Here is a 27,749-nt window from a genome sequence, read left to right as displayed (position 1 = left end):
CTCTGATGCGGGAGGAACGTTGGAGCGCAAGTAGGTAGGGTACCCACGTGGATGGAGAAGTTTACCAGATCTGCAACAGATGCTTCGGTCGTCCTGGTCGAAAGAGAAACACTCTACTATCAGATTGTCAGACACACATTTCGACACACTATCAGTGACCACCTACTCCGTGGCAGGTATTGCTGCTAGGCTGCTCGGCAGTGTTTCTGTCCATTCTGTCTATGAGGTGGGAAAGTACAAGCAGCGCCTCCACATTTCCCGTTTCCTTGGGAGCCACATTCAGTCTCTATTCTGGGTAAAAACCAACCAACCAAAGCCCCAAAGTGGTGTTCATCACCCACCTGACCCTGACTGCCGCTTGTGGGCGGCCGTGTCTGCTGAATATCATTTCAGAAGAGCCTGCTCTCCCCAGCTTTTTTTTTTAAAAACATTTTATTAGGGGCTTATACAACTCTCATCACAATCCATACATATACATACATCAATTGTATAAAGCATATCTGTACATTCTTTGCCCTAATCATTTTCTTTTTTTCCCCCTTTTCTTTTTTTTTACATTTTATTAGGGGCTCATACAACTCTTATCACAATCCATTCATATACATACATCAATTGTATAAAGCACATCCACACATTCTCTGCCCCAATCATTCTCAAAGCATTTGCTCTCCACTTAAGCCCTTTTTTTTCTTAAAAAAAAAAATTTTATTGGGGGCTCATACAACTCATCATAATCCATACATAATCAATCGTATAAAGAACATTTGTACCTTCGTTACCCTCATCATTCTCAAAACATTTGCTCTCCACTTAAGACCCTGACATCAGCTCCTCATTTCCCCGCCATCCCCTCCCTTATGAACGCTTGAAAATTATTATTTTGTAATATCTTACACTGTCCAATGTCTCCTTTCACCCACTTTTTTGTTGTCTGTCCCCCAGGGAGGAGGTTATATGTAGATCCCTGTAATCAGTTCTCCCTTTCCACCCCACCTTCCCTTCACCCTTCTGGTATCGCCACTCTTTTTTTTTTTTTTTTTAATTTTAACAATTTATTAGGGGCTCATACAATTCTTATCACAGTTCATACATATACATACATCAATTGTATAAAGCACATCTGTACAGTCTTTGCCCTAATCATTTTTTCTCCTCTTTTCTTTTTTTACATTTTATTAGGGACTCATACAACTCTTATCACCATCCATACATATACATACATCAACTGTATAAAGCACATCCATACACTCCCTGCCCCAATCATTCTCAAGGCACCTGCTCTCCACCCAAGCCCCTTGCATCAGGTCCTCCACTTAAGCCCTTTGCATCAGCTTTTTCTTGCAGCTCTGCACAAGTTTTCGTCTCCTGACAGCTCGAGGCCCTAAGGTTTTCAGCAGGGAGTTGTTCAGAGCCCGCTGATTGTCAAATTTAAAGGGACAAAGACCAGACATTGTCAATTTGGCCTCGCTGCCGCAGACCATCTATGTAAAGAATGGGCCAAAGCTTTGGGCCTGGGCTACTGTTCAAGGCAGCAGCTGGGGATTTTTTCCTGAGCTCCACATCGAGACATTACCTACTGGGTCACCTCTACGAAAGTGCCGTTTATGTCCACGACTGCCCTCACCATTTCCTCCCAGTTCTGAGCTTCGGGGATGCACACACTTTACCTCGTTGTCTCTCTTGTGCCATCAACAGCATCAGTTTCAACGTCATCTTTGTGGTATCATCACGCGTTTGTTCCTTTTTCATCTCTAATTTTCTGATATGGAGATGACTTTTCAAAAGTAAATATGGGTGGATTTTCAGCAGCTATCCATGAAAACAATTTAGAAAGCAATCTCACCTTTCCTTTTTCTCTTGGAGCACCTAGGTTCAGCTTAAATATTACATCCTTCCAGAATGCTTTCTTAACCTTTACCTTCGACATGCTTCTCCATATGGTTTTCATGCGTGGCTCATACAGATAATACTGATTCCAGTGTGGCGTGCTACGTCACGGTATCTTCCTTCCTGACCTTCTGGCTGTCACGAGGATAAGAACCAGCGGCTTCTTCTCGGCATTCCTATCACCAAGCAGAGTCCTGACACATGACAGGCCCTCCATGTCTGTTTGCTATAGAACATAAGCATGTATTTTTCTATTCCAGCATTTTTATATACTGTTTACGGTCTGACGTGAGAAAATGTTTTCCAATATGTCTGGACACGAAGAAAAAGAAAATCAACCGCTGCTGTCCGTCAATGAGCTTGTGTGTCATTGACAGCGCACAGGGTAATTACATCGTATCGAGAACCCTGTGTCACTGAGGTTCCAGATCTTGAGAGTGGGGTTCTCTGATGTGGGGTCGGCTCTCATGCAGGCGGCTGACTTTTTGATGACTACCCGCAGGAAGTGTTAGCTTCCAAGATGAAGCACTTGGGGTTGCTCAACCTGATGACTTCTTTAGAAATTGAACTCCAGAATTTTAGTGGTCATTGAAAGATCTCTAAAGTTCTCCTTTATTATTATCTGAGAAAGCTTTATTCATGCCCTGAATCACTTCCCAATTTTAGGAGATGCCTTTTGGAAAAGTGCATACTGGTAGGAGAAGTTGTCAATGTCCTGCCATTTCACCTTGGGACTTGATAGAGCCGATGTCCAACTTCCCACCCCTTTATCAATTTGCCACGACGTTTGCTCTGGTCACCGTGGAAATGCCAGAGAATGAACGGGCCCCGATGCTCAGCAGTGCTCAGACACTGACTGATAGGAGTCGCTGTATAAATATCCTAGCCCTCTTGTCCTGGCCGTCCAGGCTCCTGTGGGGTTGTGTAAGCGTCAGTCATCAGTAGTGGTGATATGTTGATGACACATTTTTTATCTTCTGTCTTTCCTTGTGGGGCACTAAGGGCCAGGGAGAGAGTGTATGCGGACAAACTCTCTATGCTTATAATTCAGAAGCCTGGGAGGCCAGGGTTCTGGTGGGAGGAGGCCTTCACATTTGTGAGTTGTAGATGAGCCCTAGTCACATTCTCCTAATTAAAAACCATCCCCATAATATCCTCCCATAATAGTGCTACTGTGGTGATACCTCTCACAAGAACATAGCTGGTCATTGTGAGGCAGGCAGCCCTTATCTATAGGAACAGAAATGTCTCTATTGTTCTCCTAAATCAGGGAACAATTTCCTTCTGCCTGCCCCCAGTACTAGTATTAGTTTTCTCCCCCAATGAGCCCAGGATATCTAGAGTTAAGACACTGCTCACTGTGTTAAGTTAGGTGATTGACTGTGATTGATGGGGCTTGATGACCCCAAGACTACAAATACCTGCTGGAGAATACATTCTCTCTCTTGTTTCTGACTCCTATGCTTTTTGTCTGTCTTTTCATTTTTTCCCTTTAATTGCTCCTTAGGACCTTCTCGGTTGTGGGCTGGACCTCACAAACGGTGCCCTGACACAAGGACCGATAGGAAAGTCTCCCAGGGGAGAAATGACTTTGTACAATGGTTGTGCAACCCTATTGGATGGCTGAGTGAATTGGGAAATTATTTGGAAGTGAGAATCTGCTTGGGGATTTAGTAATAATAATAAACAGGATAATGGGAAAGGTGAAAAAATAACCAGAAAACAAAAACCCCAGAGGGTAACAGTAACGAACAAAAAGATGAAAAGTTTTCTGCAAGTAGGGAAAAAGTATAATCTATGGTTTCCTGAGTAAGGAACTTTAGACCTAAGGACCTGGGAGAGAGTCACTATAAACTTAGAGAAAGCAGCCAGGGAGGAGAGAACATCCCTATGGAGGCATGGGCTCGGTGGACACACGTTAAAATGGTTTTGGAACTTCTGCAGACAGAGGAAGAATAGAAAGAGGACTATCAATGTAGTGGAAAATCTGAAGTCAGCTATCCAAAATTACCAAAGCAGACTAAACTCACTCCAAATGAGTATGAAATAGTTAAGAAAGTTTTAGCAGAGACTATAGAAATAAAATCTGATTCAAAAGAGAACCTGATGGTCAAAGCATCTGTCCCTGCTGAGGAATGCAGGCCCAGCTGCTCAGAGGCCATGAAACAACAGAGGAAGTGCACAAGATAAAGCAAGGACAGTGCCCAATGCTGTGAAGCGCCTTTGCTTTTGAGAACAGAGAGAGAATAGTGGAGGAAGGAGACTTGGAGTCAGGGTTAATTTTCCCTCTTCGTGTGATCAAGAGGCCACCCAATGCAGAAAACCCACATGGATGTGAGGAACATCATCAGAATGCCTTCCCCTTTCAGCTGTTAAAAGACACCAAACAGGAGGTCTCAAACTATAGGGCCGACTGTCCTTTTGTAATTAGCATAGTCAAATCCTTCAGAGAAGACTGGGACACCTTAACTAAGGCTTGCTTTTCTCCATCAGGTTACTGACAATACTGAATTTGGTGGTCTGAAGGGGCTGAAACACAGGCTAGCTGGAACACAGAGCAGGGTGTCCCCATGGGGGTAGATCAATAATCGGGTATTGCAAATTATGGAACAAGTATTCTTGTAAATACCTGATGTTTGTCTGTGGGCCTAGGAAAAGATCATGCCTTTGGGGGAGAAATGGTCCGGCTACTCTGCTATATCCCAGCATAATGATGAGTCGTCTGAGATTCTGTGTCCCGTTTGCAGGATACAGTTCAAAAGAACATCAGTAACGCACACATTGCCAATAGTCAGATATAGACCATAGCTTATGATAATGCTAACCATGACTGCAGGCTGTATCCGTCCTATAAAGAATAGAGCATGCTTTTAGACCATCTTAGGATTTGCAGAGGAGTTGGTTCTGAGACACATAATGCAGACCACCAAGCGGGTCACTATGGCCAATTGCACCAAGCCTAGGGAGGATATTTAGCTGTGGGAGAGTCAGACATTTTCAAAGAGAGTGCTGGCAGGTGGCTCAGACCAGCCTGGGGCTGTCAGGTTCAAACGAATCCAGACATTGCCCCCGCTGCAAAAAAGGGAATCATTGGGCGAATCAGTAACAATAAAAATTAGCAGTGAAGGAGTCCCATTAATGAACACTACCCAGCGGGGAAATGGAGTGGGGCATGCTGTGAGACCTGCCAGCCTGAGCCTGGGAAATGCAGTTTATCCCCAGCTCTGCCCACAAGGCACTGAACCTCAGTCAGGCCGAAGGGTCAGTCTCACCACCAGAGGGAGCTCTGTGATAGATTTAACCAGCCAAGAAGAAGTTCCGTTCATACCAAATGGCCAACAGTGATTATTAGAACTGGTATCTGGGGACTGCTTCCTAAAGGAACTAAAGGGCTTTTATTAGAAAAATCCACCCTACACACTCAAGGTGTTCAGATTGTTACTGGAGTTACTAATCAAGATTATGAAAGAGAGCTTAAGGCTGTAATTAAATCTGAGATGCCCTGGCCTATAAAAAAGGGAGATGGCTTACGCCAATCACTACTACTTTCTTTCTTTCTTTTTAAAATCATTTTATTAGGGGCTCATACAACTCTTATCACAATCCATATATACATCAGTTGTGTAAAGCACATGTGTACATTCATTGCCCTCATCATTCTCAAAACATTTGCTCTCCACTTAAGCCCCTGGCATCAGGTCCTCATTTTCCCCCCTCCCTCCCTGCTCCCCCCTCCCTCATGAACCCTTGATAATTTATAAATTATTTTGTCATATCTTGCCCTGTATGACGTTTCCCTTCACCCACTTTTCTGTTGTCCATCCCCCAGGGAGGAGGTTATATGTAGATTCTTGTAATCGGTTCCCCCTTTCCACCCTATTCTCCCTCCACCCTCTAGGTATCGCCATTCTCACCACTGGTCCTGAAGGGATCATCCACCCTGGAGTCCCTGTGTTTCCAGTTCCTATCTGTACCAGTGTACATTTTCTGGTCTAGCCAGATTTGTAAGGTAGAATTGGGATCATGATAGTAGTGGAGGAGGAAGCATTTAGGAACTAGAGGAAAGTTGTATTTTTCATCATTGCTACAATGCACCCTGACTGGCTCATGTCCTCCCTATGACCTTTCTGTAAGGGGATGTTGAATTGCCTACAGATGGGCTTTGGGTCTCCACTCCTCACCCCCACCCCGCCCATCCACAATGATATGATTTTTTGTTCTAATGATGCCTGATACCTGATCCCTTCGACACCTCGTGATCGCACAGGCTGGTGTGCATCTTCAATGTGGGTTTTGTTGCTTCTGAGCTAGATGGCTGCTTGTTTACCTTAAAGCCTTTAAGACCCCAGACGCTATGACTTTTGATAGCCAGACACCTTCAGCTTTCTTCATCGCATTTGCTTATGCACCCGCTTTGTCTTCAGCAATCATGTCAGGAAGGTGAGCATCATGGAATGCCAGTTTAGTAGAACAAAGTATTCTTGCATTGAGGGAGTACTTCAGTTACTCCTACTTTATTATGTTCCTATTAACAAAGCCAACACCACTGAGGGTGAAAAGTCAGAGAAATCAGGTCTACCTGTCCATCATGGGCTATTTTGAATGCTACTATGGACAAGAACCAGTGTCCTTAAGTGGATTAATAATTGAAAGAAATGTGTTCTGGGCTTTTGGATTCAGGAGCTGACCTATTAGTCAGAAGCCACCAAGAATGGCCAAGGGCCAGGGCACTGAACAGCCCTAGTTTTAGCATGGAGGGAACAGGGGAGGTTAACCAGGAGAAAGTATGGCAGAATGGCAAGGGCCTACAAAGCACAGGGCCTGAAGGACAGTCAGGTTTAATTAATCCTGTGGTGATACTTACCCCAATTAATTTATGAAGGAGGGATCTATTGCAGCATTGGGGGGTGGGGCAGGAAGGGGGGCTGACTGTACATTCCTCCACAGAATTCTCTATCACAAAATATAACAAAAATATGAGTTATACAGGAAGTGGCCTTTGAAAAAATGTCCAAGGAGATCCTTCTCCGATTGAGGTCACTCTCACAAATGACCACCAAGGGATATCACAAAGGACCTGGGATGTCAGCATTCTTTACTGGGACTGCTGTAGCAAGGCCCACACCCAGCCAACTGTCTTGGAAGTCAGGTGACCCAATGTGGATTGAACAGTGGTCCCTTGTAGGAGGCATCCACTGATCAAGGTGTTTACTAATGGATGACTAATCCCCATGCCTCTGCATCTTTGCAGACAAAAGCATTGCAAAATGACTGTTATTTGTGGCCTTGCTGCTAAAAGCATTGAGAGATAACTCAGTTATTTACCATCTCTTTTAAGATTCTTTTGAATCTTGCAAAGCTGTATGATTGTCTTTGAACTTAGTGCTTTTATTATTCTAAGGTTAAGAAAGTGTGACTGGTTAAGTAACATTTGCATAGATAAGAGTTTAGGAATGTTTAAGTTCTTTGATGTTTGTTTTGTAACCAATTCCCTTGTGTAAGAAGAGTATAAAAACCAAGCTTTGCATATACTCGATACTTCAGTCCATCAGACTGTTGTCCTCCTGATCCAATGCTTTGTACATATCTCTTTCTTTTTCTTTCATCCTCACGCCTCATTTCGAACCCAGCTTGATGCGGGATAGCTGGTCTAATCCCCCGCATTAGTCCCTTAATTAAGAACAATTGTAGGCTCTACATGATGTAGTTCAAGAGCAGCTCAGAGAAGGTCATACTGCAGAAACTCTCAGTCCCTGGAATTCTCCTGTATTTGTGATTAGAAAGAAATCAGGCTAATGGAGGATGCTCATAGACCCTAGAGCCATTAACTCCAACTCTATCATACAGCCCATGAGAAGCCTCCAGCTAGGCCTTCCCTCACCTAGCATGAATCCCAAACTTTGGGATATGATTGTAATAGATTTAAAGAATTGTTGTTTGTTTTAATTTTGAAAAGTCCTTTTTATTGTACACTGTCAACTATCTTCCTTCTTAATAGCATATATAGGAGTACCACCCTTCCTCCATCTTACGGGTAATCACAGTATTCTTCGTCTGCACAATATCAAGTGACAATGGCTCCTGTAGATGGATACATTTGACAGTTCCAGTTTGTGGGATATCAAATACTGCTGTAATGAATATCTTTCTTTCTTTCTTTTTTTTTTTTTGAATATCTTTCATATGGATAACTTGTTGCACATTTTTAGGATAAGTCCTAGAAGGAGGATTACTGGATCTAAAAAGGCATGCACTTTTACTTTCTACATCAGACTTCTCTCCAGAAAAGTAGCACACAGCCCCACTATGAGACATGATGGCCCTCACTGACCCATAACCCTAAAGGGGACAACACCAGAGACACAGTGTGGGAATTGCACCCAATCTGATCCCGCCACACTGAGGCAAAACACTAAGGGGGTGCAACAGAACTGCAAAGAAATGGAGCGGCGCAGTCCCCAGCGAATGCTGAAGGTGGACTTTGGGGCCAGGGCACAAACAATCCTTGAATTAACTATAAACTTTTCTTTCTTATTGTTTTTTGTCATTGGTATGTTATTGTTGTTGTATTGTTTTATATTGTTGCTTGGTTTTGCTCTGTCTTGTTTTTGTGCATGTTATTATCTCCACATGTCTGTCTAAATAAGATCGGCTGGATGAACAATCTGGAGGAGAAAACAATGGGACCGACAGTTCCCAGGGGACATGGGAGAGGGGGAGGTGGGGAGAAAGGCAGTGGAGGTAACATACCCAGGGACCAGAAGGGGTTGCAATCCTAATCTCGGATAAAACTGACCTCAAAGTGCAAACCATAAAAAGAGAGAGGGAGGGACACTATATAAGGCTCGAGGGAATGGTAGACAAAGAACCACTAAGTATTGTAAATATATACTCCCCGAATGAGAGACCTGCTGACTACGTCAACCAAACACTCCAGAAGATGCAAAATGAAATCACAGCCTCAACAATTATAGTGGGTGACTTCAACACACCATTCTCTGAGAAAGATAGATCACAGGTAAAGAAACTCAACAAGGAGACTAGAGATCTAAACACTACAATTAGACAATCTGACCTGATAGATATTTACAGATCTTTTCATCCAAAAAAAAGAAATTCACATTCTTTTCAAGCCCACATGGCACATAGTCGAAGAAAGACCACATGCTGGGCCATAAGGTGAAATAACATAAATTTAAGCACATTGATATCATATAGACCTCTCTCTCTGACCACTGTGCCATAAGGCTGGAAATCAACAAAAGGAAGACAAAGAAAACAAGAGCAAACAATTTGAGGGTGAATAACTCTCTATGGCAAAAGGAGCACGTACTGGCGCAGATCAGAGATGAAATTAGGAAATTTCTAGAAATCAATGAGAATGAGCACACAATGTACCAAAACTTATGGGACACAGCAAAGGCAGTTATCAGAGGAAGTCTCATAGCAATACATGCACACCTGAGAAAGGAAGAGAGACTCATGATTGATATTCTGGTATGAAATTTACAACAACCAGAGCAGAGTCAGCAGGACAATCCTACTAATAGCAAAGGAAAAGAAATTATAAAAATCAGGGCTGAGATTCAGGAGAGGGAAAATAAGAAAACTATGGAAAAAATTAATGCTGCTAAAAGTTGGTTCTTTGAAAGGATAAACAGAATTGACAGACTGCTGGCAAACCTAACCAGAGAAAGGAGGGAACAAATTTCAATAGCAAGAATAAAGGATGAAAGAGGGAACATTACAACAGACCCCAATGAAATCAAAAGGATAATTACACAGTACTATGAAGGATTGTTCCAATTAATTAAAACATTTGGAAGACATGGACAAATTCTTGGAAAAACAATCCCTCCCTAGATTTTCTTCTGTGGACGTCAATAATCTCAACAGACCCATAGCAATAGAAGAAATAGATACGGATATCAAGGGATTAAAAAAAAATGCCCTGGACCAGATGGCCTCACTGGAGAATTCTACCAAGCATTTAAGGAAGAACTAACACCAATCCTACACAAACTCTTCCAGAACATAGAAAAAGACGGCAAACTCCCCAACTCCTTCTATAAAGCTAGTATAACTCGGATACCCAAACTGGGCATGGATCCCACAAGAATCGAGAACCACAGACCAATATCCCTAATGAACATCAATGCAAAACTCCTTAACAAAATACTAGCCAATGGAATACAAAAGTATGTAAAACAAATAATTCACCATGACCAAGTGGGATTTATACCAGGGATGCAGTGATGGTTCAACATACAAAACACCATTAGTATTATTCATCATACTGACATGAAAAACTATAAGAACCACATGATAATATTGATAGATGCAGAAAAAGCAATCAACAACATCCAACACCAATTCCTGTTTAAGACACTTGAGAAGATAGGAATGGAAGGAAAATTCCTCAAGACAATACAAGCTATATATGAAAAAACAACAATGTGCAATCCCACTGAAAAAGGGTACCAGACAAGGATGCCCCTTGCCCCCACTCTTATTTAATATCGTGCTGGAGGTTTTGGTTAACAGCATAAGGCAAAGAAAAGACATCAAAGGGGAAGGAAGAGGTGAAACTATTGTTATTTGCAGATGATATTATGTCACATATGGAAAATCCCAAAAGTTCCACAAGAGGAATACTGGAAGCAATAGAGGAGTTTGGCAGAGTGACAGGATACAAGATCAAGAAACAGAAGTCTATTGGACTATTATACACATTGAATAAGACCACAGAAGAGGATATTAAAAAGGTAGTAACCTTCACAATAACCAAACACAAATGGAAATATCTAGGGCTATACCTGACTAAAAGAACAAAAGATGTATATGGGGAAAACTACAGAACACTATTATAAGAAACCAAGAGGGACCTCAACAAATGGAAGACTATCCCATGCTCGTGGATTGGAAGATTCAATATAGTCAAGCTTTTAGTTCTGCCAAAGGCAATGTATAAATTTAATGCAATCCTGATACAATTACCCTCATCTTTCTTCAAAGAAATGGAAAAACTGACTACCAACTTCATATGGAGAGGGAAGAAGCCAGAATTAGCCGAGAACTCCTCAAGAAGAAGGACACAGTGGGAAGGCTTGCTTTACCTGACTTTAGCACATGCTACACAGCCACAGTTGTCAAAACCGCATGGTATTGGTACAATGACAGATACTCAGACCAATGGAAAAGAACTGAAAACCTGGAAATAAAATCATCAGCATACAGATAACTGATCTTTGATAAGGGCCCAAAAATATCCAATGGGAAACAGATGCCCTCTTTAACAAGTGGCGCTGGAAAAAATGGATATTTACCTGCAGAAAAATGAAACATGACCCTTATCTCACTCCATGCACAAGAATACACTCAAGGTGTATCACAGACCTTGAAGTTAAACCCCAAACTATCAGGGTCATCAATGAGGGAATTGGGACCAACTTGAGAACTTTGGCACAGGGAATACATAGGCTATCAGAAATAGGGAAGGACACAGACACAGAGGAGGCACAAATTGACAAATGGGATATACTGAAGATAAAACACCTGTGTACATTGAAAGAATTCACCAAGAGAGTAATAAGAGAGTCCATGGACTGGGAAAACATCTTTAGCAATGACACATCAGACAAAAGTCTTATTACTAAATTCTATAATACTCTGCTAGCTTCCAAAAAGAAATAAAAAACGAATTGCCCACTTGAGAGGTGGGCAAAGAACCTGAACAGAAGTTTCACAGAGGCAGAAATCTGAATGGCCAACAAACATATGAGAAAATGTTCCCAATCTTTAGTCATAAGAGAAATGCAAATTAAAACAACAATGAGGTACCACCTAACACCTTCAAAGGTAGCCCAATTAAAAAAATCAGAAAGCAACAAGTGTTGGAGGGGCTTTGGGGAGACAGGGACTCTCATCTACTGCTGGTGGACCTGTAAGTATGTACAGCCACTATGGAAATCAATCTGGTGATATCTAAAACAGATGGAAATCGAGTTACCATACGACCCAGCAATTTTACTACTGGGCATATACCCAGAAGAGGCAGGAAACAAACCAAGGCCAGACATCTGTGCTCCAATGTTCATTGCAGCACAGTTCACAATTGCAAGGAGTTGGAAACAACCCAAATTTCTATCAACGGACGAGTGGATTAAAAAGTTGTGGTACATACATACAGTGGAGTACTATGCATCACCAAAAAGCAGTGATGAACGTATGAAGCACAGCGCTGCATGGGAAGAACTGGAGGAAATCATGCTAAGTGAAATAAGTCAAGCACAAAATGACAAGTACAACATGAGTCCACTGAGTTAAGCTTAAAAAAATGCAAAAGGGCATAAGGAAAAAGCTACTGTATACAAATATTACTGAGGTGAGGAGCAGATAATATGGCAGGGACCAGACCAAATACAGGGATACACATGGTAGACAACTAAAAAGGAGGTGGGGAAAGGAAAAAATTAATAGGGCATTATTTCTATCTCCATAGGGAAAGAGGGACCAGACGTCAACCCAGTGCTCCAAGATGCGAATGCAACGTGCCAGCATGGAGTAGGGAACCAGTGGAGAGGTCTGGGGGGCCGGCCCCAAGCCCAACTACTAAGGGGACACCTGCCTCTCCCCCTAGAAGAATTTATTTCAAGGGACAGCATAAAATCTGCAGCTCTGGGAGAGGGACATATCTGATTGGAGCACACGGGAGCAGATGAAGGGGGAGGAGGAGACAGTGGAGCACACCCTGGCCCACCAGGCCTTGAGGATAATGTTCCCAATTAGAGCAGCCAGTCCACAGAGAGAACCACATGGCCGGCCCCACTATGAGACAGGACACCCCTCACTGACCCACAGCCCCATAGGGGACAACACTGGAGACACAGTGTGGGAATTCACCTGATCCGATCCTGCCACACTGAGGCAAAACACTAAGGGGGAGCTACAGAACAGCAAGTGAATGGATCAGAGCGACAAGGTCCTCAGGGAATGCTGAAGGTGGACTTTGGGGCCAGAGTGTGGTGCCCCAGCAGACTGGACTGGAAAACACACCTAAAGGCCAACAAACAATCCTTGAACTAACTACAAACTTTTCTTCTTATTGTGTTTTGTTTGTTTTTTGTCATTGGTATGCTATTGTTGTTGTTTTGATGTATATTGTTGCTTGGTTTTGCTCTGTCTTGTTTTTGTGCATGTTTTTATCTCTGCAGGTCTGTCTAAATAAGAAAGGCTGGATGAACAATCTGGAGGAGAAAACAATGAGACTGACAGTTCCCAGGGGACATGGGAGAGGGGGAGGGGGGAAGGTAGTGGTGTTAACAAACCCAGGGACAAGGGAACAACAAATGATCCAAATCGGTGGTAAGGAGGGTGTGGGAGGCCTGGTAGGGCATGATCAAGGGTAATGTAACCAAGATGAATTGCTGAAACCCTGGTGGGGACTGAGAATGATAGTGGGACAGGAAGAAAGTCAAGGGAAATAGAGGAAAGAGCTGGGAGGCAAAGGGCATTTATATAGGTCTGGATAAAGGCATGTATAGATGCAAATATACTTATAAATGAGGATGGGGAAATAGAACTATGTGCATAAATTTATAGGTGTAGTATTAAGGTAGCAGACGGACATTGGGCCTCCATTCAAGCACTCCTTCAATGTAAGAATACTTTCTTCTATTAAATTGGCACTCTTTGATGCTCACCTTCTTGACACAACCACTGAAAACAAAGCAGGTGAATAAGCAAATATGGGGAAGAAAGCTGATGGTGCACAGCTATCAAAAGATATAGCGTCTGGGGTCTTAAAGGCTTGAAAGTAAACAAGTGGCCATCTAGCTCAGAAGCAACAAAGCCAACATGGATATAGCACACCAGCCTGTGTGATCACGGGGTGCCAAAGGGATCAGTTATCAGACATCAAAGATAAAAAAAATCATATCATTTTGTGCTCATCTCATGATAAGATCACTGAAGAAAAATGGGTGCATAAGCAAATGTGGTGAAGAAAGCTGATGGTACCTGGCTAGCAAAAGATATAGCATCTGGGGTCTTAGAGGCTTGAAGGTAAATAAGCGGCCATCTAGCTCAAAGCAACAAAGACCACATGGAAGAATCACACCAGCCTGTGCCACCATGAGGTCTCGAAGGGATCAGGTATCAGGCATCATCAGAACAAAAAAATCTTACAACGGTGAATGAGGGGGGGAGTGAGGAGTGGAGACCCAAAGCCCATTTGTAGGTCAATGGACACCCCTTACAGAGAGGTCCTGGGGAGAAGCCGAGTCAGCCAGGGTACGATGTAGCAATGATGAAAAATACAACTTTCCTCTAGTTCCTAAATGCTTCCTCCTCCCCCACTATCATGGTCCCAATTCTACCTTACAAATCTGGCTAGGCCAGAAGATGTACACTGGTACAGATAGGAACTGGAAGCACAGGGAATCCAGGGTGGATGATCCCTTCAGGACAAGTGGTTTGAGTGACGATACTGGGAGGGTAAAGAGAGGGTAGGCTGGACAGGGGCAACTGATTACAAGGCTCTACATGTGACCTCCTCCCTCATGGACAGTCAACAGAAAAGTAGGTGAAGGGAGACGTTGGACAGGTCAGGATATGAAAAAATAATAATTCATAAATTATCAAGGGTTCATGAGGGAGGGGGGACCAGAAAGGGAGGGGAAAATGAGGACCTGATGCCAGGGGTGTAAGTGGAGAGCAAATGTTTTGAGAATGATGAATTGAAGGCAATGAATGCACAATGTGTTTACATAACTGATGTATGTATGGATTGTGATAAGAGTTGTATAAGACCCTAATAAAAGAGTTAAAAAATATTGGAATATTCATCATGTAACAGGTGTCCCTTAAAATCCTCAGGGCCAGGCCCTCATTGAACGGGCATAGGGCAAACAAAATCTTAATGAATGAAATGGAATAGGCAGACGAAAGGTGATTTCTATACGCAAAAATCTTCATTTAGCTTTAGTAACACTAAATATTTTCTCCCATAGAAAAAATTCTAACATCGTGAGGCGGAGAAACACTTTTCCATCCCCACAGATAAAACTGACCTGGAGAAGATCTGTGGAAGAATCTGGTGGAAGAATGATGCTGGACGGAGGATGACAGGTTACTCATCTCTAGGGTCTGAGGAGATTCTTACTTCTTTTTGAGATGGTGGAGAAAACAAATGGATTCCCCTTAGGAGGGTGCGACCTCTTGTGGAGAAAGTTGAAGAACAAGGAGGAGATGAGGAAACCATCCAATCTCCAGGATGCTTCTTTCACAGGACACTAACAGCCCAAGGAGAGGGGCTCTTTATTTGTGTTTTCACAGGCACCGGAGATAAATACACGTCAGAAACACCCAGAAAACCTCACAGATTCATAAGAAAGCAATGTTTCCTAAGAGTTGTAATCATATCTGCCACTGCTGACTGTGTTAGTCAGGGTACTGCAGAGAACCAAATCCACAGAAATTCATGTATAAGAGAGTTTTACATAAAGGTTAAGTACACATGAAGAACACATCCCAACCCATTGCTGCCCAAGCCCACAAGTGCAACATTAACCCATATGTCCAACACCGATCCATAAAGTCTTTCTCCATCTCACAAAACGCACGGAATGATGCCAAATGCAGGAGGAAAGACAAATGTGTAAGTGAATGTGTAAACATCTCAATGCTGGCAGAGTTTCCACACGGCTGCTCCAGCACCCAGGGCTGCATCGGGGTAGGTTCATGAGGTTTCTCCTCAGCGATGTCTTGCTGGAAGTGAGCCTTGCCAGCTGAAGCAGGGAACTGGCTAAGGCAGCTGCACCCTGGTCCCACTATCACAAAGCAAGTGACCGGAGAATTAGAAAGGTGACATTCACTAAAACATTTATCCCACCATGCTTCTATTAACCCCACATCAGTTCATCGGCCAGGTTGGCACAAGAAACTTTAACTATCTCACTGACATCGTCTGAGAGGCAATCCAGGACTCTATCAAAACTGGACATTTTATGCAAAAGTGACTTGACTAATAAAACAAAATGTTCATTTGCTAGAAGATATAAAAATGGACTTTCAACATCAATTGATGCTAAAATGAACTGGAACAATATAGTTTTTTAAAATATAATTCCTTATCTGTATAATGTCACTTTACACAATTGAACTTTAATTGTAAATCACTTGCAGGGATGTAAGGAACATGTCTCATTGGACATCAATCAGCTGAGAAAGGAAATTTTTACCTCAAGCAGTTTCCATGTGTTAGGTTCTAGTCTGACTGTGCGACTCAGTGTCATTGTTCGCTGCCTGCACCGTCACATGCTGCTTCCATAGAAGGCAAAGTGGTACCGAAACAAGCCACGTCACCCTTTTCAATTTAAAATGTACTCTAAAAGCGGGAAATGTGGGGAACTGGGCACCAGGAGGAGAGTGTATGTGGACAAACTCTTGAATCCTGGGAGGCCGGATTTCGATGGAGGGAGGCCTTCACATTTTTGAGTTGGAGATGAGTCCTAGACACATTCTCCTAATTAAAAACCATCCCCACAAAATCCTCCCATAATAGTGCTACCTTAGTGGAACCCCTTACAAGCACATGGCTGGTCATTCATTATGCGGCAGGCAGCCCTTCAGCATGGGAGCAGACATCATGTTTCTATTGTTCTCCCCACTCGGGGGACAGTCAGTTTCCTCTGCCTGCCCCAGTACTACTATTAGCTTTCTCCCCCATCGTGCCCTGGATATCTAGGGCGAAGACACTGTCCAACTTGTTCCTTATGCGATAGACTGGGATGGATGGGGCTTGTTAATCCAAAGACAATATATACCTGCTGGAGGATACTTTCTCCCTCTCTGTTCTTGACTCTGTGAAAGAGGTGAGCGTACTACACTGTTTGTCTGTTTTTTTAATTTATTCCATGAAATTGTACAGTCACTCCTTAGGATCATCTCAGTTGTGCGCTGGACCCCACGTTCCATTTCTTGGCCCAATTTATCATCCTCTACCAGTGCTTCCTTAGATCTCGTTGTGACCAAACAATTTGTGTTACACGAGGTTTACTTGTGTTACACGAGGTGTTACACGAGGTTTACTGATTATGCAAAGACGTTCATTCGGTTGTGTGGCTCACAAGAAATACGGATAGCTTTGAGAAGAATGGGGATTCCGGAACACTTCATCGTGTTCATACAGAACCTAGCTTCAGAGGCAATTGTATGAACAGAACAAGAAAATACCACGGGGTTTAACATTGAGGAAGGTGTGTGTGACAGCCTAACCCTCTCACCATGCTTATACAATCTGCGTGCAGAGCAAATCATCACAGAAGTTGCATTCTATGGAAAAGAATGTGGCATCAGGACTGGGGGAAGATGCCTTAACAACCTGCGACAACACAACCTTGCTTCCTGAAGGTGAGGAAGGGAGGCACTTGCTGATGAAGATCAAGTATCACAGAACTTCAGCATTTATTACAACTTACTGTAAAGAAAACCCAAATGCTCACAATTGGGCCAATATGATCAGCGGAAAAAAGACGCAAATTGTGAAGGATTTCATCTTGCTTAGATCCACAATCAAGGCTCACGGAACAAGAGAAACAGTCAAGATCAATAGAAACAGTTGGGAGAGCACGTCATGCATCGCAGAGACTAAAAGTGCCGCGTACAGTGTTGAACAGCAAGGAGGTTACTTTGTGGAGGGAGGTGGGCCTGACCCAAGCCATGGTATTTTCCATGGCCTCACCTGCCTGTGAACGTTGGGCTAGAGCAGGGAAGAGCGAAGAAGAATCGATGTATTTGTTGTGAAGCTGGTGAAGAATATCGAAAGTCCAATGGACTCTGCCGAACAAACATCTGTTTAGGAACAGGTACAGTCAGAATGCTCCTTAGAGACAAGGATGGCAAGACTTCTCATGGGCTAGAGACAAGGATGGCAAGACTTCTCATGGGCTTTGTCACATGAATATGTTATCCGCAGAGATCAGATGCTGGAACAGAACACCAAGCTTGATAAAGTCGTGGGCAGCCTGTAAAAGGAGGACCCTGAACAAGACGGACTGATGCAGTGACTGCAGCAGTGGGCTCCAGTGCAGCTGAGGGCGGTGCAGGACCGGGGAATGTTTTGTTCTGTGGCCCATATTGGGTCGCTGTGAGTTGGAACTAACTTGCCGATACCTAACAACCACGTTTGTTCTCTCTTGCTTTGTTTTTACGTTTATGGAAAAGTTTTATTGTAATCCAAAAGCAACACAACGGGGCTGGCAATGACTTTCGCAAATCCTTCTGCAGTTATTTTAAAACAGATATCAGCTTCTGCCCGGCAATTAAAACAGTTCAAATGGGAAACTTTCACCGCACAGTAAACTCCGCCCCAACTGATGAATGGTGGCTAAAATCATAGGTCCTGGCCACACCTCTCATGTTACGTGGACACCACTCACAATTCAGTACAAAAGTTCATGTTACAAAGCTCTCATGAAAAATTAAGTAATCAAGCGGCAATATTTTAAGTGCAGCAAGGACTGTCCATGTCATGAGTTACAAGGTTTGAATTTCCTCACATTATAACAAAATCGATAGAGAAGACTTTGCAATTTAGACAATGAACAAATCTGTCCTTTTACACAGTGACAGATGTCACTTCTCTCATCTTTCCCCTCCTCCTTTGTCTGTGTTGACTTCTTGTGTTTCTGTTCTTCGCTTTTTTCCAATTCTGCTCCAGTCCCTGCAGGCTTCTCACGTTTCTTTTTTTTTTCATTTTATTTTTTCTTATCATTTTATTGTGAGCTCTTACAGATATTGTAACACTCCATATTTCAATTAGATCAAGTATAATTGTTCAAATTCTACCACCATCAGTTTCAATGATCTGTCTTTCTTCTTGAAGTCTTTGATCTCAGCTCCCCTTTATCCCTTCTGTCTTCTTGCCTCCCTCCCAGGAAGCCTTACGTTTATATTATATATTATTATTTGCCACATCTTACACCATCCCATGTATCTGTTCACCTGACATTCTGTTATCCTTATGTTTCTAATGCTTTTCATGTTTCCGTGCTCCTCCGTTTCTCTCTGCATCTTTGTCTTCTTACTGAGTTGACTTTCTGCTGAGCTTGCGCTGCGTCTGTGGCTTTGGGTCTGGCTTCCAGAAGGGCTATGCTTCTACTTGGACTGCTTTGACTGTGACTCCTGGTCCCACCTAACCGACCCACTGTGCCGTGTCCGCACTCTCTTTGCTTCCTCCATCACTTTCTCTTTCAGTTCCTTCACATTGCCCCCTGATGCTTCTTCTTGTACAAATACATTACTTTCCCTGTCATTTTCATTGTAATCTGGATCAAATTTCACTTCATCATTTTCTCTCCTTAAGTCGGAGGAAAATCAAGAGGACTAGCTTAACTAGGGCTTAGGTTTGATAGAATTCTTGTCAATTTGCCCAACAACTCGCTCTCTTTCAATGTGTGTGTCTGGTGGGTTAAGGATATGCAGTAATTTATTGCTACTAGACTATAATCCCTTGATTCTGATACATGCTTTTCATGATCTCTATAGTTTGTATCTACAGACTTTGTCTCTTCACCTTAACATCTTTAGAATCTGAACTAGCTTCGTGATCATGAAGTTTTCTGTGACTCTAGAGACTTCAATGACTTTTGGGGGGAGGGGTGGGGGTGGAGGGCTGCTGTTCCCATCTGAGGCAAATCCCTTTCATCTGTGGTTTCTCTTTCTGTGGGGATGCAGAATATTTATTCCGCGGAGGAGAGTCTTCTTGTTGACTCACTTCTTCCCACCCTGCGCTTGGAACTTGAATAATCTCTGTGGTCTTAGTTTTTTTTTGGTCTTTATGGGGCATGAAGTTTTTATGTAAGGAGCCATGAATGGATTCATGGTTACCTGAAATTCTAGTCTATTTAGTCGGTTCAGACAGATTTTTAAATTTCACTTTTTCATTCAGACGGTCCAAACGACTCTCTCTCTCTCTCTGGCTGATGCTGCTTTTGCCTTCCCCAGGGTTTCCCTTTGCCAAGATCCAATAATCCCGATCTTTGGTTTGTCCCTTTTCACTAGATGTAGAGCTATTGGAACTTCCAATCTCATGCATTGTTTTATGACTCACTTCTTTGAGTTACTGAATCGGAATTTCCTCTGACGTTGGTCACTCGTTTTGTCCTTATACTAGACTCTATTTTCAGTCTTAGTGCCAAACTTTAGTTTGCTTTAAATAATACTACAGGCTTTCCTAGACTTCAGGTTGGTTGTGTAGATTTAACATCATCTTCTTCTCGAGATCCAAAGTCATCTTGATCCCTTTTGGGTTGAGGAACCAAGTCATATTAATAACATCTTCAGCAGGAGCTCTATTGTCATCCTTAAACTCTCCCACAGTTTTAGTGACAGTCCTTTTGCATCTGGTTTTGCAGAGGATGGCCACCTGCTGAGCATCTAGGAGTATAATCCACCCCTAGAGGGGAGCTGGATCCTTCAGTTCCACTTACTTCTGCCTGACCTTTCCTTGGACTTTTTCCTGGTTAACTTTCCTGGATGTTGACGTCAGTTCTTCGATATTAGTTATATCCTCTGTACCTCCAATATTGCTCCCCAGTTTTTCTGTTGATCTTGATCGTCTTAGCTGGTGGAATGCCGTCCTTGGCAGGGGTCCTAGCCATCTTTCCATGGTCAGGTTTGGTCACATGCTTTCCCTGTTTCAGTTCATTCAGTTCACTCTGCTTCAGAATTAGCACGACCCCCACATTTGAAGGGAGTACACAGAAAATGAAAGGAGATCGTCTGTTGTGGGAAAGGAAGTGACCTACCACACCACTTCCAGAAGGAAGACAAGCTATAGGAAGGAGAATAAACGGAGTGGAGCACACCTGGGTCCACCAAGCTCCGAGGACGATAGCCTGGCTCGAAGGGACCATTGTACAGAGAGGACCATACAGCTGCCCACACGGCGGGATTCGACATCCTGAACTGACCGATGGCCTTACACGGGACAGCAATGGAGACACCTGGGGGGATGTGCCACTGAGCTGACCCCAGTACACTGACGCAAACAGTGGGGGCATGCAATGGAGCAGCAGGGGAAGCAGAGCATGGGGGTCCCGAGGAGTATAATGAATGGACCTTAGGGCCTATCCATCCTTTCATGTTCAGGTCCCACTCTGTGTTTTGGTCACACGCTTTCCCTGTTTCAGTTCTTTCAGTTCACACTGCTTCAGAATTAGCACGACCCCCACATTTGAAGGGAGTACACAGAAAATGAAAGGAGATCGTCTGTTGTGGGAAAGGAAGTGACCTACCACACCACTTCCAGAAGGAAGACAAGCTAAAGGAAGGAGAAAAAACGACGGACTGGAGCACACCTGGGTCCACCAAGCTCCGAGGACGATAGCCTGGCTCGAAGGGACCATTGTACAGAGAGGACCATACAGCTGCCCACACGGCGGGATGCGACATCCTGCACTGACCGATGGCCCTACACGGGACAGCAATGGAGACACCTGGGGGGATGTGCCACTGAGCTGGCCCAAGTACACTGAAGCAAACAGTGGGGGCATGCAATGGAGCAGCAGGGGATGCAGAGCATGGGGGTCCCGAGGGAGTATAATGAATGGGCTTTAGGGCCTATCCATCCTTTCATGTTCAGGTCCCACTCTGTGTTTTCCTCACACGCTTTCCTGTTTCAGTCCTTCTGCTTCAGAAGTTTTCAATGAAAACGATTAAAAATCTTTCTCCACACTTTTTCTTTCGTTTTATATTTTTCTCCCATGTTACCATCTGCTTTCTTCACCAAATCCTTATCTGTAGTGATCGCATCATGAAGGTGAGTATGTAACAGGGTTATGGTTTAAGAACAAATTTTTCTTAAGTGGGAGCTAGCATTTAGTGGGACCCCCAAAGCCACACCTGAACCTATGCCTTTTCTTTAATTTGCTGTAACTCGTGAGCCATTACATGTCCTATCAATCCATAATCCAATCATGTCAAACATAATTGTGGAATTTCTTCCATAATCATACATGCTTTCTAAAACTTCCTTTCCTCCCTGGATTTCTTGACATCAGCTCCCTCTTATCTGCACCCCTATCTATGCTCGCTCCCTAATGCCCTTTCTAATTTCTCTGCCTGTGGGCCCAACATCCTTGGTTTTCACTTAATGAAAATAAGGCAACAAATAACACGGCTTCAAGAGAGTGAGCCCCAATGGCGACGCGCTTCTGAGGTACACCCTAATAAAAATGAGTATAAACAGAATATAACAGAACGGACATCAATTTTATTGGCACATAAATTACATATCATTCAATTCAACATCTCAGTTGTTGAGACATGTCAATGAGAATTATACAATCAATCTTCGTGCACCCCTGCACTCCCATGGTGAATTTGCCTTTAGAATAACTTGTTCAAACACAATCCGTTCTAGTGCTCCCTCCCCTCTCTGTCCTTTAGTGTTACTCCCCAAATCCCCTTTCCCTCGCTATGGTCCTTCCCCGTGCCTGCATCCCCATTACCCCTTGTACCAGGATATCTCCTTATGGATCCATTCCTCCAACGTTTCACAGTTGGCGACCCATCAGGAATAATAAAAAAAAGCCCAACAAATTCTAATAAGGTGGCGAGGCTATAATCATAATTGTATAAAGACAAAAATACAAATAATGCAAATGAAGGAAAATATCCCATCAATCTGTGGCTTTTCTAAGTGGAGGTTCAGATTGTGGTGATTTCTCACATCCTCCACTTGCTACCTCTTGAGATTCTTTAGTAGGTTTTAATCTTTCTTCCCTGGATACAGTAGATCCATCATTTTTACATTTAGTCTTGTCACCTTTTGGCTTTGGCTTATATATATTTTTCTTGTCTTACTCAGATATTATTTTATTTATTTATTTTTTTGGTTTTTATTTATTTATTTTTTATTTTATTTATTTTTAACTCTATTTTATTTTCTAAATATTTTCATAATTTTTCATTATGATTTCAAGTGTATATCACATCCTTCCATAATTCACATGAGCTATCGATGTATAAGCGGTGGATTCTGCATCCATGGGATCATCTTGGACAGGTGCATAATCGTCTCGACTTGGGAGAACAAGAAGTCGGTTTGATCTTCCTCAGCCCCTCTGTGTTCTCTAGATGTCTGAGATGTCTCTAGTAGCTCTGGATGCAGAAAAGATTCATGTCCGCACTTTCACACCACTCAGCATTTCCCCTTTCTCTGCAACGCTCCTTTTCTACCGCGTCTACACTCCTCCCAGCAATAGCTTTTAGCGCATAAGGTGGTGGAGCTCTTCTGAGTCGATGAGCAGATTGGTGCTCTGTTTCTCCTTGGGGAGCACTCCGTTTAGTATCAGACTGTGCCCTAAACGCTCGAGGAGATCCTCATCATGAATGATGTCGACGATATCGTGGTGATCTTGACCTCGATCGATGGTATCCATGAGATCTGGACCGTGACCGGTAACTTCGGCTCTTGCCTCTGTCTCTTCTGGGATGTGCGGGTGATGGTGAATAGGAAGGAGAATGGACCGATATGAGCACTGTGGCAGTTACATCAGGAACAGGAGCTGCGGTAGAAGATGGAGCTCCAGGAGCAAGAGGAGCCGAGGTAGATCGTGTGGAAGCCAATGACGGCATTGAGGGTGCTGGGTGAGTTGAGGAGGATATCGCTGGATTCATCAGAGGATCCTGTGGTTTGGATATTGGAGATCTCTTCAGAGGTTGTAGGTGCCTTGGAATCAGTGGTGGTGGTGGAGGGAACTCATTTCTTAGTCTTTGTGTATAGCCAGTCTTATTTTGGAACCTCTCAACAGCCTTCCGTAGATTCTTATTGGGAACTAAAGTATCGGGAGAGACCTCCTTCTGAAGACACGTGGGGCACGTATGTTCATCTGATTCCAGGAGTGCTGTGCGCACACATTCATCGCAATAACTGTTTCCACAGCACGGAATGATCACTGCGTCAGTCATCAGCTCCTTGCAGAGGAGACAGGCCAATTCCGCTGGGATCGGATCCTCTTCTGTGGAGGCAGAGCTTGGTTCCTCTGGGGAGAAGGGGGGCTTCTCTTTCTTCCCAAGGGCATATGCCTGTGCATCTATGATGGGGACTGCATACTGTCCAGAGCTGGTCAGCAGCGCTCCCTTCACGTTAGCATCTTTCACTTCCATCATAAAAGCTCTAGGAATGCCAGCGCTCCTTCTAATTCTACGGCCAGCGTCAAAGTTCTTCTCCCCCTTTGTCGGGCAATGGTGAATATAATGTCCAGGTTTGCCACACTGGAAACAGATGTAAGTAGGAGGTGGTGGACCTAGAGGTTTCTTCAGGTAATTAATTGGGTCATACTTGTGGGCAGACTGAAACATCATTGCTTTAATCTTGTCATCTTCAGAAGCATTGGCGTCAGCCAGATTGGCAGCCTTGGTCAGCTGGGCTGCACAAACGGACGCAGAAGAGCCGTGCATTGCTCGCAAAGTGCCCATCGCTGGTTCCGTTGGACTGATCCCAGACGTCTTGCTTGCAGATTTCACAACACCAATAGGAAGTCTTCTAACAATCACCGAAGAATTCCTAGGGATCAGCGCATTGTCATCAGTGTATTCTTCATTCGTCTGCGCCTTGCTGATCTGCAGTTTGCAGGTAGAAGCTTTCAGCTTTTCTCTCCCCATGATTTTCTCCTTCAGGTCGCACAGGGAGATGTGGAACCCATCAAAGACGATGGTGTCGTAGTTGAGTTTAGAGGCAAATTTATAATGCACACCAGGCATGGTTGCAGAGGAGTCGTTCTTGGATATCTCACTGTGTACGACTGCGCTCTGTAGAGAAGAGGAATATACAGAACAGTCCATCTACAAGAAATGGCTACTGTGGTTGCAGAGGCCAAGTTTTTTTTGTCTGTGGTGTTAGGTTTTAGGCTTCTTCTCACTCACCTAGCTGCAGGGCTGATCAACCCAAGAAGGGCTGGCAGGTCAGACAGCAAGATTCTGATGGCTGAGACAGTTCAAATCAAGGAGGCAGGCTGCTGGAGACTCCCACGGACAGCAGGCGACAGGAGAGGTCAATGGCTCACATGCAAAGGATGACGTCAGATGACAAAGCAGACCAGCTGAGGAAACTCCCTTGCAATTGGTTGGGTGCTGAAAACAGAGGGAACAACTACACCTTAAGAGCGGTCGTGGGTTTCCTGGCAGGTGGATAGAGATACTCCTATCACAGATAGCCTTGTACTTCACGGAGTTAGCAAGGTCCTTCCTGAAGAGGATTGCAAGTCCATTCCTCTTGCTGGATTACTTCTGACACGGTCCATCATATGCTTTTCCAATTCAGAACGGTCAATGTCAGTCCATTTCAGCTCACTAATCTAAGGTATTGATGCATATGAGGGAGTAATAAAAAAAAAAACAAAAACAAAAAAACAACCACCGGAATGGTGCTGGGCGAGTAGAGCTTTCCTAGTGTGCCTTGTTCCTGCCAGGTGAGCATTGAGCGACTCGCTCTGAGTTAGTGCTACCAGTGGTGTTGCTTGGGAAGGTTCTCTCTGGTCACCAGGAACTGTTTCAGAAACTCAAGCGCAGGAGTGGTTTTTTCGTTTCAGTAAAGTGAAATGACGATGGATGGCAGAACTTATTCTGGTCACCCGTCAACTCACTGAACTCACGACATTGCTGACAACAGTCATGCACTTGTGCTTGAGACGGATGACAGACCACTGAAGATGGGATGTTGTCTGGAGGAGAGCGGTGTTTGGTTCAGTGAACTTTAACGGAAGCTTTGGGAATGAGAAGGGTCACTACAAAATGTGTTCCTCAGTTGTGACTGACTGAGGAAAAGTGTGCAGTAGAAACGTGCCAGGCTTTGAAAGAACAGTTCCGAAGTGACCCAGACTTTCCCCCCAGGTCATTAGAGGTGAGACGTGGTGCTTTCCTCATGACCCAGAAAGCCAACATCAATCAAGTCAGTGGAAGAAGCCAACATCACCTCATCCCAAAAATGCTCATCAAGAGAAATCAAAGACCAAGATGATTCTCATTTATATTTTATTTTTTACCATAATAAATCTAGTTATTTATATTTATGATTTCCTTGGATCCTTAATTTTTATTTATCATTTTATGGGCGGGGTCTCTGACAAATCTTATAACAACCCACTATTCAATGATATTAAGCACACTTGTACATATGTTGCCATCATTTGTTTTTCTGATGTGAGGGGCACAGTGCATTTGGACTTCTTTCTATCAGGTCAACCTGCTAATCAAGCTTTCTACTTAGAGGTTCTGAAAAGATTGTGTAATATGGTGCCACAAAAAAGACCTGATTAGTGGGAGACAGGGGAATGTTTCTTCCACAGGGACACAGCACGTGCTCACGCAGGCATCTCCGTATGCCATCTTTTGGGGCAAAAACAGCATACCTCTCCAGCCCCATGCACCTTTAAAACCAGCAATCCCTTTATTGGACATATACCCAGAATAAGTAATAAATAGACTGTGACCAGTCATCAGTGCTCCAGTGTTCATTTCGGCACCATTCACACTGGCAAAGGTCTGGAAACAACTGAAATTTATCGAGAGACAGTGAATGGGGTAACTCTGGCACACACACACACACACACACACAATGGAAGACTACTCATCACTAAAAAACAGGGATGGAGACACAAAAGACACTGTCTCCTGGGAAAAGATGGAGGAAATTATGCTAAGAGAAGTTAGCTAAGAACAGAAGGACAAGTACAAGACGAGTCTACTGAGGTAGATCCAAAAAACACAGTGGGACCAGAAGAAAAAGTTTATTCCATAATTTACAGGTTGAGAGACAGGCACATAGGCATGGGACAGACCAAGCGCAATGATGCATCCAACTTGCCAACATACAGAAGGGAAAAAGAAGGGCGGGTGAGACAAGAGAAAACAAGGGAGGAAAGATGAAGGCGGGGGGCGGGGGAGAGGGGGGAAGGGAACCAGGGACTAATCCACATGGGAGGGTACTCGTTAATGTCTCCACAGGAAAGGGATGGCGAGAGGGAGCAGACCTCAACCTGCTGTATCAGGCCTGGAGGGCAGCACACTGGCACGAAGCAGTGAACGAACAGAGAGGTCTGGTTGGCCAGGCCAACCCCTTTTCCAGCTATGCCAAACCCTCTCTCCAGGAGAATGCACTTAAGATAAAGCCCGGGGAGAATGGCAGGTCTTACCAGACCACGCTGGAGCAAACAAAGAAGGAAAAAGGGAGAGAATGAGAGAGAGTGGACAGCATCCTGACTCACCAAGATTTGAGGATGATGTTCCCACTTGGAGTAGCCAATGTACAGAGAGGACCATAGGGTTGGCTCCCCCACAAGTCACGGCATGCCCTTACTGACCCACAGAGCCAAGGGGGGCAGTACCAGAGACACAGTAGGGGAATTGTGCCCAGTCTGACCCCCTCACCCCAGCGAGTAACCCTAAGGGAGCACAACAGAGCAGCAAGGGGAGCAGAGCAACCAAGTTCCCGAGAATTCTGAAAATAGACTTTGGACTCGGGGGGCAGACCTTACACCGCATCAGACCCAAGCAGAAACTATGCATAAGGGTCAGCAGACAGACCTCGAACTCTCCATAGGCTTTACTCCTCCCTCTTTCTTTTCTTTCCCATGCCTATCTTTACAGGACGGGCAGGATAAACACTCTGGGGGAGAAAACAATGAATCCTAAGGTTGTGGGTGGGGGAGGGAGTTGAAGAGTGGGCGGGGGATAGGGAGGGGAAGTCAAAAAACCCCGGCACAAGGGAACAACAAGGGATTTAAAATTGATGGTAAGGAGGGCAAAGACTGCCTGGTGGGCTTCAATCAAGTGCAATGTAGCCGAGAGGAGGTCCA

The 27,749-nt window shown here is 43.9% G+C and overlaps 2 pseudogenes; both read right to left on the bottom strand.

The window, feature by feature from the left end:
* The window catches only part of LOC142456141 (E3 ubiquitin-protein ligase RBBP6-like), a 133,635-nt pseudogene extending 113,086 nt beyond the window's left edge, over nt 1-20,549 (bottom strand).
* Nucleotides 20,550-23,277: 2,728 nt separating this feature from the next.
* On the bottom strand, nt 23,278-24,657 carry LOC142456140 (E3 ubiquitin-protein ligase RBBP6 pseudogene; annotated as a pseudogene).
* Nucleotides 24,658-27,749: the final 3,092 nt, after the last annotated feature.

The sequence above is a fragment of the Tenrec ecaudatus genome, chromosome 9 (genome assembly GCF_050624435.1).
Source record: "Tenrec ecaudatus isolate mTenEca1 chromosome 9, mTenEca1.hap1, whole genome shotgun sequence".
Classification (NCBI taxonomy): Eukaryota; Metazoa; Chordata; class Mammalia; order Afrosoricida; family Tenrecidae; genus Tenrec; species Tenrec ecaudatus.
This window is presented reverse-complemented; position numbering and strand designations above follow the sequence as displayed.